This window comes from Perognathus longimembris, chromosome 6 (assembly GCF_023159225.1).
Source record: "Perognathus longimembris pacificus isolate PPM17 chromosome 6, ASM2315922v1, whole genome shotgun sequence".
NCBI classification, from domain to species: Eukaryota; Metazoa; Chordata; class Mammalia; order Rodentia; family Heteromyidae; genus Perognathus; species Perognathus longimembris.
The window spans coordinates 17,302,981-17,318,138 of record NC_063166.1 but is presented as its reverse complement, the minus strand read 5'-3'; the positions used below and the strand labels follow the sequence as shown (position 1 = coordinate 17,318,138).

The window sequence follows — 15,158 nt, the reverse complement described above, 5'->3', positions numbered from 1 at the left end:
CCAGCTGCTCAGATCTTTGGATTCACTATGGACCAACCTCTAACTCACACCGACAACTCTCCTTTCTCCGTTCTCCTACTCTATCTTCCTGTCTGTCTCTGTCACACTCAGAGGACTGTTGCTCTTTGCTTTTATATAACTGCGGTGCCCTTCTGTCACTGTGGCGCAATCATGTTAGGTCTGTCTCAGCACGGTCTGTCCTTTGTTGTCAGTATCTGCTTCCAGCCATCTCGTCTGCTTGTCCATCACCTCTTTCCTGCATATCTGTGTGCTTCCCATTTCCACCTTCATTATCTGTTTTCTCACCAACAAGCATTTGACCAAAGATGTTTGCTCAATTCTACAGATTCCTTGGCCTCAATGTGTTAGATTTTGCTCTGAAGAAAGAATCTAGTGGCTCATGCCTGTGCTGGGTTGTTTCCTTTATAGACACTGTTATTTATACTGTGCTTTTTTTCTGTGACTAATGAACAGTTACATAATAGGTGAAGTGGGGCAGATAAGGTAGATGAGCAAGACAGGTAAACCTTTCAAATATACAGGTGTGTCCCCACCATTTCCGCCAGACAGGCTGGGACAAGAGATGCTCAAATACTTGTTATATTAAACTGAACTGCTCTGATCTCTTCTAATGGAATACTGTATCCTTGCTAAGAAAATTAGTAGTAGTAGTAGTGATAATGAAGGCAAATACAAAATAAAGTGCTCGCCTCGTATACATGAAGCCTTGGGTTCGATTCCTGGGCACCACATATATAGAAAAGGCCAGAAGTGGCGCTGTGGCTCAAATGGTAGAGTGCTAGCCTTGAGCAAAAAGAAGCCAGGGACAGTGCTCAGGCCCTGAGCTACGCCCCAGGACTGGCAACAAAAACAAAACAAATAAACAAAATAAACAAAATTAACTTTTTCTAGTCATTAGTTAATATTTTCAGAATTCTTAGGCATGATTTTTCCTAACAGTTAATATTTTAATAAGGCTTACTTTGAGTCATATGTTTTCTGAGAATAAAATTTTTGATACTCAAGAGTACTGTAATGCACCTATAACTTATTACTATGAAATGAGAATGAAACACCTATGGAAGCACTTTTTTTAAAATAACTGACCATATAAACAAATACAGCAGTTCAATATGTCACTTACCTCTTATTAAGTAAAATATAATTCCATAGATAAAAAGCCTCTGTAGGCTGAGAATATGGCCTAGTGGTAAGAGTGCTTGCCTCCTATACATGAAGCCCTGGGTTTTATTCCCAAGCACCACATATATAGAAAACAGCCAGAAGTGGCGCTGTGGTTCAAGTGGTAGAGTGCTAGCCTTGAGCAAAAAGAAGCCAGGGACAGTGCTCAGGCCCTGAGTCCAAGGCCCAGGATTGGCAAGAAAAAAAAAAAAAAAAAATCCCCGTATTTCTAACATAGCTTCATTCCCTTTCATTCTGCTATGAAACTAATTCACCTGTTTTTCTAACTTTATAATCCTTAATTTAACATTTAAAGGACATAAAGACCATGCTTTTAAAGCCATATTTAGGAATACCTACCCAGTAAATGAAGTTCTTTACTTTTGAAATTTAAATTCCCTTTATTCCCTATTATTTGCTACTTTGCTCAGTTAATCAGAAACATATTTCTGTAGGACATTGAAATCACACCAAAAAAAGAAATTAACTACCGAATCGCTTGAGAATTCAGTTTGTTTTGTGCTTTAAAAAAAAACTGGGCCTGGGGCTAGGAATATGGCCTAGTGGCAAGAGTGCTTGCCTCGTATACATGAGGCCCTGGGTTCGATTCCTCAGCACCACATATACAGAAAATGGCCAGAAGTGGTGCTGTGGCTCAAGTGGCAGAGTGCTAGCCTTGAGCAAAAAAGAAGCCAGGGACAGTGCTCAGGCCCTGAGTTCACGGCCTAGGACTGGCCAAAAAAAAAAAAAAAAAAAAAAAACTGGGCCTTTATAAGTTTTAATAGTTTTATTCACTAAATTTAATTGTTGGAAAGCAGAAGGGAATATGAAGATAGCATAATGAAACCTTCCAAATATGTTTTGGAAAAGAGAGAAATAGAATATAATAAGGGAGTTCAAAGTGCACTGTATGCATCCATGGAATTATCACAATGAAACCCTCTTGCACTATCAATGTGTGCTAAAAAATAATTAAGGCTAGATTTTTTAAAGGAACAAAAAGCCACAAAGTGACTTTTGTAGATATTAAGATTTTAAGAGGTCTTTGTTGTTGTGGTATCTGACTTCTTTTTTTTTTAATTCCATTTTCCTAAAATAGTGCCAAATGTTCATGTAATTTTTCTAATGGCATGGGATTTTGAATTCACAGACTTGCATTTACTGAGCAGGCATTTTTCCACTTGAACCTTGCCCCTAGCCTTTCTTGCTTTGGTTAGTTTTGAGGTAGATACATATTTATGCCTGGGCTGGCCTGCAATTCTCTAATTTATGCTTTCTACCCTAGCTGGAATGGCAGGCATACATACAGCACCATACTCAGTTTTTAATTTATTGAAATGGAATCTCCAAACATTTTACTTGGACTGGCTTCAAGCTAAGATCCTCCCAATCTCTACCTCCCAAGTAGCTAGAATTACAGACATGAGCTATCATTCTCACCTAGACATGTTTTTAAACAAAATATTTTCAGTGAAACCCTATTTCTTGCCAGGCAGCAGTGACTATTCAGGATGCTGAAATCTGAGATTACTGTTCAAAGCTAGCCCTGGGCAAGAAACTCCTTGAGACTCTTATCTCCAATTAGCCACCAGATAGATGATAGATAGATAGATAGATAGATAGATAGATAGATAGATAGATAGAGCAGAAGCATTGCTATGGCTCAATAGTAGAGTCCTAGCCTTGAGTGCAAAAAATAAAACACAGGACCTGAGTTCAAGCCTCAAGCAAACAGAAGGGGGAAAAAGCTGTATTTAAAAGGATACTGCACTAAATGTTGATGGATGTAGCTATGTACTAGTTCGGTGATTAGGGAAAGCTCTCAGTTCAACCTGTGTTCACTACAGTGAAGGAGACAATGCAGGACAAAGATACAAATATGTGTATAGATATACATGCTTTTTAAATTATTATTTGGTATATATTTTATTTTACTTTGCCTATTTCATTTTAGATAAAAGCTGGTGATGGCTTTCTGGTGAAGGCTTTCTTGTCCTCTTCTGTGATGATGCACATGCTCTATTACTTCAACTAAGAACTGCCGGGACCTGAGTCGCAGTGCTGGCTAAGAACAGTCCACTTGAATATTAGGGTGGACATTGTTGAAGGATTTGTGGGGTGAACCCTTAACCAGACACTAGGTGCACATCGTGAATTGTCATATTTACTTCAAATGTACTGTCTCCACAGACCATAAAGTCTCATTGCTCCAGAGATATGGAATAAAATCATTATTCCAGGAATTATAATTAACATTCCGATGTTCCACTTTTGACAGTGCCCACTGTCATGATCTACAGGATTCAGTAAAGACTGAGCAAAACTGTTTTGCTGCATTAACTTTGCAATTATCTACTTCAGGAATGGCAGGTTTTGAGGCAAGACTTGAGCGAATAAACAGCCAAGGGCATTGTAGGCAAAAGAAAACAATGTAAGTAGGCACCATAGTTAAGTTTCAAAGCAAGAATAAATGACACAGCACAACCTATCATAGCAAATACTCTGTTCTCCATACTCTGGCATGGAGGTGAAGGAGGCTATGTGAGAAAGAAGGGTTTGGAGAGGGGGGAGGAGGAGGGAGGGAGGAAGGGAGGGAGGAAGGAAGGGAGGGAGGGACGAAGGGAGGGAGGGAGGAAGGGAAGGAGGGAGGAAGGGAGGGAGGGAAAGACCCCGCGGAATGAGGGGCGGGCAGAGGCACCATGGCTACACGCAGCCGTCCTGACTGATCGCACCGATCGGTCTTCCTTCCCCACGTGAGGGGTTCGAGCTGCCCAGGCCGAGACAGACACCCCCACACACCCGAAGTCTCCCAGGGTGAACGCGGGCGACCGTGCCCAGGGCGGGAAATCCGAACACGCGTACCTGGAAAAGCGTCGCTCGGCGGAAACAAAGCGTTCGGACATCTCGGGAGTGATAGAGCTTTTCTCTGCGTGAAGCAGCCATGTATTGCAAGACCGACATGATTAGCAATTCCAACCTTTCCAAAAAAGCCCACGCCGGAGCCTCCCCGCCGCCCCCAATAGCCCACGGCACCGAAGGGCGAGCGAGATGCGGACGTCACCGTGTGACTGCCAAACACGGACAGACAGTGGACTCTACTTCTAAGTTTTGTATAATGAAGTCTCCACGGGGACCACGTGGCCTAACGGATAAGGCGTCTGACTTCGGATCAGAAGATTGAGGGTTCGAATCCCTTCGTGGTTAGCTTTTTCTCTTTCCCAACTTTTGTTTTTTACTTTAGGGTATTTGTATTATACTAAATAAAAGAGAGAATGGAAAGTTTGAAACAGATAATTGACATTATCTGGCTTACCTTTTACCAAAACCATGGTGATTTGCTGGTTTAAGAACAGGTTATAATTCAACAGGATAAGAAGCAGAGGGAGGAGTCTAGAGAGAAGATACATGGTCTGGACTATAATGGCAGCATAGAAGTGTGAGGAAAAAATTTTCTTCTGAATCTATTGGGAAGAGAGAAGCAAGCGGGATGGCTCCCTTTTTACGAACTAGACTATTCTTTCCCAGTTCTTCAGTAGAAGCTCTTTTTTTGGGGGGGGAGGGGGTTTGGATTTGGAGCCAGTACTTTGAACTCAGGCCCTGGACAGTTTCTTAACATATTTGCTGAAGGGTAGCATTCTACCACTATTTTGGGAAATAGGCTTTCCTGCTTGGGCTGGCTTCAAACCACCATCCTCAGATCACAGCCTCCTGAGTCTCCAGGATTACAGGCATGAGTCACGGGCACCCAGCTAGCTCTTTTGTTTTGAAAAAGGTAAAGTTCAGAGTCAAAATTATTCCACAGCCACCTCATGATTTTGAAACACTACCCAAAACTTGAATTCACTTAAAATCAGCATTTGGTGTATATGATAAGGAGTTACAAATATATGGACAAAGTTTCCATTTCTCTACACACACACACACACATACACACACACACACTCCCTTTAAGTGTTTGAAAACATCTGTTGGATGTTAAAAAGGTGAAGGGCCAGAGATTTTTTAAAAAGAAAAAGATGGTGCTGATTTTTCCTTAGTCTTAAAGAAGGAGGTAAACTGCTGAGGGAGGAAGGAAGGAAGGGTTAGAATTCTCATGTGTCCCTGATATGAAACATTTCTAATTGTTGGAGAAAAAGTAAAACATATAAAGCACATCATAAAGTCAAACATATAAACACGTCATTCATTCCCCAAGGATCGGCTTATCTCCCAATCTAAAGCAATCACTTCCTGTAACTTTACTTCCACGATGGAATAGGTCAAAGTTTGTAACCTATTTTTGGACCAAATATATTATAAGCAGAATTTTAAAAGAAAAACAAATCTTGCCTCAACATTCATGTTTCTTGGCTTCCACCATTATGAGGCTTTGGAGAGCCACACACTTGAGAGGAATCTGCTTCAGAAACTTCCCTATCAAAAATCACAATCCCAAACTGAAGAGTTGAGGCTGGTTTAAAAGCCTTCGTCAGCATAGGCACTGGGCCTTTAACAACTCCCTTTGTTTTCTAATTGTAAAGGACACACGTGATAAAGGGGAGAAATGTGTCTCCGAGATCATCCTCTTCGGTCCTAGCGAATTTTATTGCTCTACTCTGGGTACACACTCACTTTCTTGCTAAAGTGTACTTACTACATAGGTCGGTGATTAGTGAGGTTTTATGGGATTAGGTGCCAACATTTACAACGCCCACTTCCTTGGCGGGGGAGAGGTGGCGCGGGTATCTGAGGAAAACTTCCCATCTGGAGGACCCGTGCGACAGGAACTGGGTGGAGGCAGAAGGCTGCTTCGCCTGAGGAAAACGATCAGAAAGGCGGAAGGAAGCCAGGGACTCACGCTTCAGTGCTCAGACACAGAGCAGTTTGTACAGAGTATAAAAGCATACACGTGTGAACGTTGTGAAGATTAAAACCTTACTCACCGACGAGGATGGGATTCGAACCCACGCGTGCAGAGCACAATGGATTAGCAGTCCATCGCCTTAACCACTCGGCCACCTCGTCACCCGTGGGGGTGCTGCCTGGGATAGACTATCTGTGGCTTTATGTTATTTCCTTTTTCCTTTCTTCCTTTTCTATGCGGAATTTTTCTTTTCCAATTTCCATCGTTCTGTCATCAAATCCGATTTTGTGATTCCAACATAGGGGATGCTTTGGAGGGGGAGCCTGCTCTAGGACAGGAGAGCTTTTAAAAACAAACCTCTCTGAGAAGCCTGGAGGGGTGGCCGAGCTGGGACCGCGGGTGAAGCGCTGAACCCATCAACCTCGTGATGGGTTCCGAATGTCAGACCAAAGGTTGGGGGGGCCAACTTCAGGGCCAGATCACCCAAACCTGAGATGAGTCCCCTGAAAGTCCGAGTCCATGCCTCCCTAGCTGGCTGCTTACTGAAGGAACGGTGCACCACTTTATCTCCCAAATACACTGTGGCAACCCTCCCGCCGTTTCTTTGGGTATTTGGGTGCTCTCAGTGTTTAAAGGCCAAGAGAGCACTTCAAGTAGGCTCGAGGAAGAGGGGGAACATGTAAATTGGAGAATTGGACACCCTGGCAGGTGTGGATGAGAGTATAAGGGAACACTAACATGTAACTGAGGCCCCAAAGACATTTGGATTCAAGCTCCCGAATGTGGTGGAATCCTGTGTGCCCACCATGTCATTACAGGCGATACATGTCGATACATAGATATATCGATATGCAGATATAGATATGTGTGTGTTTATCACTACAACCCTTACGTGTATTCTTGCTTCCGGAAAGACACTTCAAAGGGGATCCGGAAGACAAAAGACCTCTGGAAGAGGTCTTGAATACATTGCTACTCGTCCAATCCGGACCATTTATGTCAGATCAGAAATGAGAGCAAGGAGTTGGGAAGGAGAAAGGAGGCGAGAATGGCACCTGCTCAGTTTTCTCATAGATCACAGGTGAGCCATCCGAACCACATCAGGGCCCGCGGAGACTGGAATTCAGGATACTGAACTCAAAAGTCCAGACTGCTAACCATTACACCACTGGCCATGAAACGGAAAGCTTTCTGGAAGAAGTAAAATATAAACATTGAAATAATATATTGACATTTTAGTGAACTGTACGTTTAAGATTTTACCTGTTGGATGTCAGATACGGGAACCTGTAAAAAGCTCCACATTCTCCCTTTAAAAAAAAAAAACAAACCTGTTGTAGACAAAACTCAAACTTATGCTCAAAATAAATGAGAATCGAATTTATTGAACAGTCCAGAATATGAAGGATGCCTTCGTCAGTATCCAAGTCTGAACAAATATATATATATATATATATGGGTGCCTTTGGTTTCCAAAAATGTAGAAGCAAAAAGCACATGAAAGGGTATGAACACAGAGAAAGGGTATGAAGGTTGTAGAACGAATATTTATAGTTACAAATTAGGAAGTATTCCTTAGGTGCATAAATGCTCAGGTACACTAAAAATGTGGAAGGTCCCACCGAGATTTGAACTCGGATCGCTGGATTCAAAGTCCAGAGTGCTAACCATTACACCATGGGGCCAGTCGTGCTCAGATCTTATTGGAAAGATTTAACAAGAAGATTAATTGTTGTGCACACAATCTTGTGAAAATAATTGAATTGATCTGATCCTGTCCATATACACTGTACCTGTACCCTTAACAAAATCAAAATGCATTTGCTTGCTTAAACTGAGCCAAGAACTTCTCTTCAGGTTTATAAAGGAAAGTGTCAGCATTTAAGAAATGTTAAGACGTGTCTTTTCAAAAAGAAAAGACCTAAATACCAGACACTAAGAATTTACTATTAATTTCAGAGATAAAATGAACATTGTACCTATATTATTTTTAAACAATTTCCACTTCCTTCTCTTGTCTTATCTTCATTGTTTAATTGAATGACTATAATACTACCAAACAAATTTTACTAAACTTACTTTATTCCTATTTGCGTCAAAAGTGTGTGTGTCTGTGTGTGTGTGTGTGTAAGGAAGCGTAAAAGAGAGTTTTAGATAGCAAGAGGTGTTTTAAAATAAGATTTAGCCGAAATCTAAAAGCAGTTTTAAAAATTCTCTATCTGGAATATCTTCTTTAACAATTCTGACCTTCGGGAAAAAAATCAGAATGGAGGAAAGTTTATTTATTTCTGTTTGAAATATTGATTCCAAAACATCAAATACACTCATGAGAAGAATAGTGACGCACTGGATATGTCAAAAAGCTCAGAAGAATATCAGAAAGAAGAAGTTAAAGGAGAGGCATGGGAAATTAGACATGAACTAGATTTCGAATTCGGAGAGAGCAATTCAAGATTTGAAAGCAAAACAGCAAGACGTTAAGAGAATCTTTTGAAGTCTCAAAAAAATCCAAGAGTACACAGTGATTTCCAAAGACAGAATTTCTCAGTGTCTACTTCCCTTAAAAAAAAAAAATAATAAAATACCTGCCTGCATTATTCCCTTAAAAAGAAGGAATCACTTGCTTCCATTACTCCCTTAAAAAGAATAAAATACTTGCTTCCAATCTGATGGATAAAAATAAGGGCAGAAGAATAAACATAGTATATCCTTAACAGATATCTGTAAATAAAACCAGACGTAGTCGGCAGGATTCGAACCTGCGCGGGAAGATCCCAATGGATTTCAAGTCCATCGCCTTAACCACTCGGCCACGACTACAAACTGATATTAATGTGTCCGGATATAATCCCAAGAGGAGTATAAAGTATGTTTTATAAAACCAGTATTTTAATTTGTTTTAACAATGTAGCAACACTTCTTGAAATGCTTATCTCGTTATGGACAGGTCAAGATTTTGAAGGCTGAAATAGGTAAGCAAATCATAGCTAACAGCAAAATTCGGATATACAATATATATTTAAAGACTAGGAAAAGCAAATGTCAATCCCTAAGTAAGGTTAACTAGTCTCCAAATCTGAAAACCTGAAAAGCCGCAAAAAACGTACTTAATAAAATTCACAGTTTTGAATATTATAAATCGTTATGTCTTTACATTTTTTATAGGGTCTCGTGCCTCAAAATTTTGAGTGTTTGCAAAAATGCTTAGCAGAGAATGGTTTCGATCCATCGACCTCTGGGTTATGGGCCCAGCACGCTTCCGCTGCGCCACTCTGCTCGGCTGGCGGTGAGCTTTTTCAGTTACCTCTTGTTCCTCTGATCCACTGTGTTCAAACTGTAAATGAGCTTTTCAGATATCTCTTCTAAGATATCGTCAGCAATCTAACATATTTGGCGTTGTTTTTGCTAATATTTGTACTGTGTATATACAATCATTACTCCATTTCGAAATGTCAGATCTTTAGAATTCTCCCTCCAAAAAAACATGACCCGCTGAAGATACAGTCCAACGGAGCTCGTTAGGAATTGTTTGATTACATGCCACCAGTATACTGATTACAAGTATACTAATTAGTAGAATTTATAAATACAAAATTAGTCTCTTCCGACAGTCATTTTAGGATCTCTGAACTGTCATTGAAAATATTTAACACGAAATAAGAAAAGTCAGAGCTGCATTGGCCGGGAATCGAACCCGGGCCTCCCGCGTGGCAGGCGAGAATTCTACCACTGAACCACCAATGCTTACTTAGCAACACCCCTCTATTTATTTTTATGTACCTCATTTACATTATTTTTAAATTGTTAGTGATATAGGAACATCATTTGTTCTGTAGGACTTTTAAAACTCCAAGTAAAGAAGAAAGTATATTAGAAAAAATCTTTAGTCCACAAGAAAATTAAAAATATGCTAACATTTAGCGACTATCAAAATATAAAAGTATCTTTCCTCATTCTTCTCCAAATTTAAATCCTTAAAAACAATTGTTTTGTTTAATTCTCTCACTTACGATGTAAGCTACTTCGATTGATATACCAAATCAAAGTACTCTCCATCCCCTGAAAGATCAACTTAAGATGTTTTGGGGTAAAGATCGTCTGCTGTGAACAAAGTTTAACAAGGTAGGTACAGTCGTTAGAAGAGAGGATGACAAAATAAGAATTCTGGAAATTCTGATTCTTAGAAACTGTAATTGTGTGTGCCCCTGGAGAAGATGACCTCCTAGTTGCTTCAGTCACTGTACCAATTTGGAACAAAAGCCAACGTGGTACTTGGAAATACACAAATAGGAGATATGGCCCTTGTTTTTTGAGAACTTCAGTTAGTTTGGAGAAAAAAAAGCCGACACATCGAAAGCCATTATCCAGCAAGGAGGAAAAAAAAAAAAAGATTGCTACTAGTTAAAAATAATAATAATAATAATTAATAATAATAATAATTGTGTTTGGGTTTCAGGAAGGAAATGGACTCACAAGCTGGATAACAGCATGTGAAGCCAGGTTTTTCCACATCCACGTATCTCCCTCTAGTCTTCTTACAACTTGCCATGTTATGGGCGGATTTATTTGGCAGCTATGATTACTTTGGAGTGAGGAAAGGCAAGAAGCAAGCCAAGAAGCTACTATTAGTTTTCTTGAAAAGAACTGTTTGGGCCATAAACTAGGCAGCAGAAGAATAGAGAACTGGAGAATATAAGAAATATCCAAAACATGCATATTTATTAGTTCTTAGTTTGTAAAACCTGAGTAGATGACCTATACTCCTCAAGGAACTGGCTAGAAAAGTGAAATTAAAAAGATGTCTTCAAAGCCCACTGGGGAAAAATAATTTAAGAAAGATAAATGAAAAAAAATTAAAAACAAAAAAGAAAGCTGCATAATAAAATGGAATGAAAGTACCAGATCATATTAGTTTCTTATAATTACTCCATGTTAAATCAATCATTAAACATTTCTACAAATATTTTTATTTCTATTAGGAACAGATTATCTTCAGGATGATGCTTATAGTAGGTATTCAACATCTAACAAACTCTTCTTGGAACAAATATCCAAAATGTAGTTTTCTGAGAAACCTAAACATAATCCCTGTAACACACACTACTTCCTCAGACCTTATTTACAATTTGTCAAGTGCTGGTGAAAACAGAAGAGTTATACAGAAAATCTAAAATTAGGAAACAATGCACAACAGAATAAAAATGGCATTATTGCAGTAGTCAACCTCTGAGACATGAGTGCTGGATCTCAGCTTCATTGGTGGCACAAATTCAGTGAGATCACCATCTGAAGGGAATCAGGGCCTAACCATAAGTTCTCACTAACAGGATTCACAGATTATGAATTAAATATTACTTGACTGAGGAATGCATAGCTTTTCAAAATTGAAACCCTGGGGTTGGGTATGCAGTCCGAGGGAAGAGCTCCTGCCTAAGCCTGCTCAAGGCCCTAAGCTCCATGCCTACCACAGGAAAAAAACCAACCTAGATTCTTCATAGCCACAGTTCAAACCATCTGATCCTTGTCACGAAGTCACATCAGAGTGTGATTGAGAGATGGAAAGGAACCCTGAAGGTAGAATGCTGACAAGGACTTCCTTAGTAACCAAACTTTAAGGGTTTCCCTGAGTGCCCTTCTTAGCTAAGACTTCATAAAACCTTGTTTTGGTCTAATTAAGTTTCGTTTAATAATTTCCCACTCATTGTCCTCACCTCACCTCGCCAGTTAGCTATAAAACTCCAATTTTCCTCATCATTATTGTGTGAGTTGAATTAAGTCTCATATTGAAGGTTTTCCCCTAGAAGGAAAAAAAAAAAAAGAATGAAGGTTTTCCCACTATTTCAATCACTTGAATAAAATCTGTCTTATCATTTTTAACATCTGTCATTCCCACTATTTCAATCACTTGAATAAAATCTGTCTTATCATTTTTAACATCTGTCTTAGGAGAAGAAAGTAGGTGATCTTAAAGCCAGACGTGGTGGTACATGCTTGTAATGCTAGCACTACAGAGGCTGAATTTCCAGGTGAAACAGAAAGACAAGCCATGGAAATAGCACGGGAAGGAAGAGGGGACTCAGCAACAGAGACAAGCATGTTTGTGCAAGAAAATATCCATATGCTGCCCAGAGAAAAGCAGATAATAATACTCCTAAAACAAACACTACAGTTGAAAGAAGAAAATAAACGATTAGACCAGACTGATGGCGCAAGGTATGTCTTTAGTATCTTTAAGGCATTCTGAAAAGATAACTCTTGCGGATTTTAGGTGCAAGATTTGGTGTTCATAATCCAACAAGTATGTGTTGTTTGCTCTGGATTCAGTTTCTACCTGCCCTAGAACGCAAACCAGGTGAGGGCGCTACAGGTACATTTAGAAGGGGTACATGAAAGAGGAATGGCAAAGGAATACCATCTAGCCCAAAAGGCAAACACACACAGAGAGAGAGTTAAAGTTTCTTGGGGGCGGAAATTTAACAGAGTGCAAGTTATGTCATGGAATAAGAATAGCTTCTAGAAAAAAGTTACATTCTGGGAGTGGTGCTGTGGCTCAAGTGACAGAGTGCTATCCTTGAGCCAAAGAGCTGAGGGGTTGCACCCAGGCCCAGAGTTCAAGCCACACGACCGACAGAAAAAGAAGAAAGTTACATTCTATGTCATTTTCTAATTTGTCCTCCAAGTGCTTATTAATCACTCCATATAAAAAGCAACATGAAAATAAGCATCACTGGTGTACAACACTTACTTTTAAACTGTTTAAACTGGCTACCTATTAGGAACAATAAACTCATTTAAAGCCTTGGGTGAATTTTTTAAACTACATTTCTTTTTTTAAGAGGTGGAAAGAGATGCCCTAGCCAGGGTTGGGGGGGGAGGAGGGTAGTAAGGTGTTATCTCTGCTGTGTATTCATTCCCCCGCCCCCCCTGGGCTTTTTTTGCTCAAGAGTAGCGATCTAGAGCTTGAGCCATAGCTCCACTTTCGCTATGTTGGGGGTGGGGGTGGGGGGATTAATTGGAAGTATGAGTTTCATGGATTGTTTTGCACAGACTGGCTTCAAGCTGCAATCCTCAGGTCTCAGCCTCCTGAGGAATTAGGCAGGAACCACAGGTGCCGGATTCATTTCTATTTTCGAATCCCAGCCGCAAAACCCACCGCAAAAGAGGAAGGTAAAGTCAATTTTGTTGACAGCAAACAGCCTGCTCTGGAAAAATTTCACGATCTCAGGTTCTTAAGCTTACTTTACGGTGAAGGAAACACACCTCAGAATAAAAGGTGTCATGCCAGCTTCTCTGCTTACCATCAAGCCCTGCCCAAAACAGTGATGCCCTTTGACCCCGACGTGATTTGGACACGCAACCTTCTGATCTGGAGTCAGACGCGCTACCGTTGCGCCACGAGGTCACACGCCCCGTCCTGTTTTTCACTGCTTATTAAAGGATTCTACATAATTTTTCTTCGTCTATCTCCAAGTCTAAAGTTTTCTTTACTATTACTTAATTCTTTGTCTCCCCACCATTCACAGCCTCATCAAGACTTTGATAACAAAAATAAAGAATTTACCACATCCAACATTAACTCCCAAACCCAAATGGTCCATACCAGGAAAATCTTAAGTTATTTCCTAAGTCTTTTCAAGGTGCCAAATGCTTACTGTTTTGACAAAAATCGTGGATGTATGGTGTGGAGATTTGAAGTGAAAAAGGACTAAAAGTTCAAGTTCACTACACTTCTTCTGGAGAAGACTTGCCTCTTCCCATGCCCTCTCAAGCTCATCTGAACGCGGGCACCTGAAGGGCCTAAAAGCCTAGCTTGACTGGCATGTCTGCACAAAGCCCTCACTTCCTAGTCAGAATCCATGCCCCTTCTGGTCTCTCCTGGAGGCCACTACAAACACCCCCAACAAACAGACAATCTATTGAGTTCTTGGCTCTTTTCTATACTCCAGCTCAGCCAGCGATTCTCAGGAAATCCGCCTGGGCTCAATAGCAGCAGGGAATGAAGAAACTCAAATTTTCAGCCATACCCCCAAACCTAGTGGATCAGAAGCTGGGTGTTTGGGCCCAGAAGCAGGTATTTTAACCAAACCCCCAAATGATAGTGACATGGGGGAAAGTTTGAAAAGCACTGCTCCCTAGCCTAAAGACCCTGTCCTGTATATTGTTCTTGAAACCCAAGGAAAACCGGAATAAACAACTTGTTTATTGTTCTAGAATAAACCCAGTAGATTGTACCTGCTCTTAGTTACAGTGCTTTTAGTTGTCAGGAGCTAACAACTCTGACTTGTGAGTCCAATTACCTTTCCTAGTTCCTCAGCCCACAATTATTCTTAAACCATGTACTCTAGGAGTCTAATTTTGAGACATGACCTCTGGTCTCCATATGCAGAGCTCCTACCTGAATTAACTAGAAAAACTTGTTTCACTGATTGGCGCACTCAACTACTAGCTAGCTGGTATTCATTCTCCCCGCCCCCCCCCCCCCAAAGAAAAAAAGCTTCCCATCTTCTAAGATGGGAGAGATCAAGGATTAAACTGCTGGGATCTCCAAAACCAATACTACAGACTGAGTGGTTTCCATACAAATTAATTTTCTCGCAGTTTTGGAGACTAAAAGCCCAAGATCAAGTTGTCAGTTCCTTTTTATTTTATTTGCCTTGTTTCCTGAGGCTTTTTATTAGCTTGCAATTGATAGTCTTTTCTATTTGTATGTGGTCTTTCCTTTATGTATGTGTCTGTGGTCTAATCTCTTATGAGGACATCCTTTATATAAGATTAGGCCCAATAGTGGACATGGTTTGACCTTACCACTTCTTTAAAACTTTATCTCCAAATACAGATACACTCTGAGGAACTGAAGGTTAAGGCTGCCACATACAATTTTGAAGGACTTGGAGGACAAGACAGACAATGAAGCACACACCTGGCATTTTCTGAGTTTGCCTAGGGGATGAGAATGAGAGCAGTGTGATGTAACTTCGAAGACCATCCATTCTGCATTTCCCACCCCCATATTTGCATTTAGCTTTTTCCGGAATGACAAATCAACCATCACTCCTCACTCAGCCTTCCAGATTGCTAATGTTGATTCCTGTCATCTCTTCTCCTGAATTTTCTTGTCCTATTTGAAATTATG

At 40.3% G+C, this 15,158-nt stretch overlaps 7 non-coding genes across 7 annotated transcripts; 1 reads left to right on the top strand and 6 right to left on the bottom strand.

Moving 5' to 3' along the window:
• Nucleotides 1–4,313: 4,313 nt before the first annotated feature.
• On the top strand, nt 4,314–4,386 carry Trnar-ucg. Its single transcript has one exon. It is a non-coding gene; the product is annotated as a tRNA-Arg (tRNA).
• Nucleotides 4,387–6,104: 1,718 nt separating this feature from the next.
• Nucleotides 6,105–6,186, bottom strand: Trnas-gcu. The gene has a single exon. It is a non-coding gene; the product is annotated as a tRNA-Ser (tRNA).
• Nucleotides 6,187–7,638: 1,452 nt separating this feature from the next.
• On the bottom strand, nt 7,639–7,710 carry Trnaq-uug. The gene has a single exon. It is a non-coding gene; the product is annotated as a tRNA-Gln (tRNA).
• A 1,053-nt stretch (nt 7,711–8,763) lies between these two features.
• On the bottom strand, nt 8,764–8,845 carry Trnas-uga. Its single transcript has one exon. It is a non-coding gene; the product is annotated as a tRNA-Ser (tRNA).
• A 385-nt stretch (nt 8,846–9,230) lies between these two features.
• Trnam-cau lies at nt 9,231–9,302 on the bottom strand. Its single transcript has one exon. It is a non-coding gene; the product is annotated as a tRNA-Met (tRNA).
• A 396-nt stretch (nt 9,303–9,698) lies between these two features.
• Trnag-gcc lies at nt 9,699–9,769 on the bottom strand. The gene has a single exon. It is a non-coding gene; the product is annotated as a tRNA-Gly (tRNA).
• Nucleotides 9,770–13,355: 3,586 nt separating this feature from the next.
• On the bottom strand, nt 13,356–13,427 carry Trnaw-cca. Its single transcript has one exon. It is a non-coding gene; the product is annotated as a tRNA-Trp (tRNA).
• Between the last annotated feature and the right edge of the window lie 1,731 nt (nt 13,428–15,158).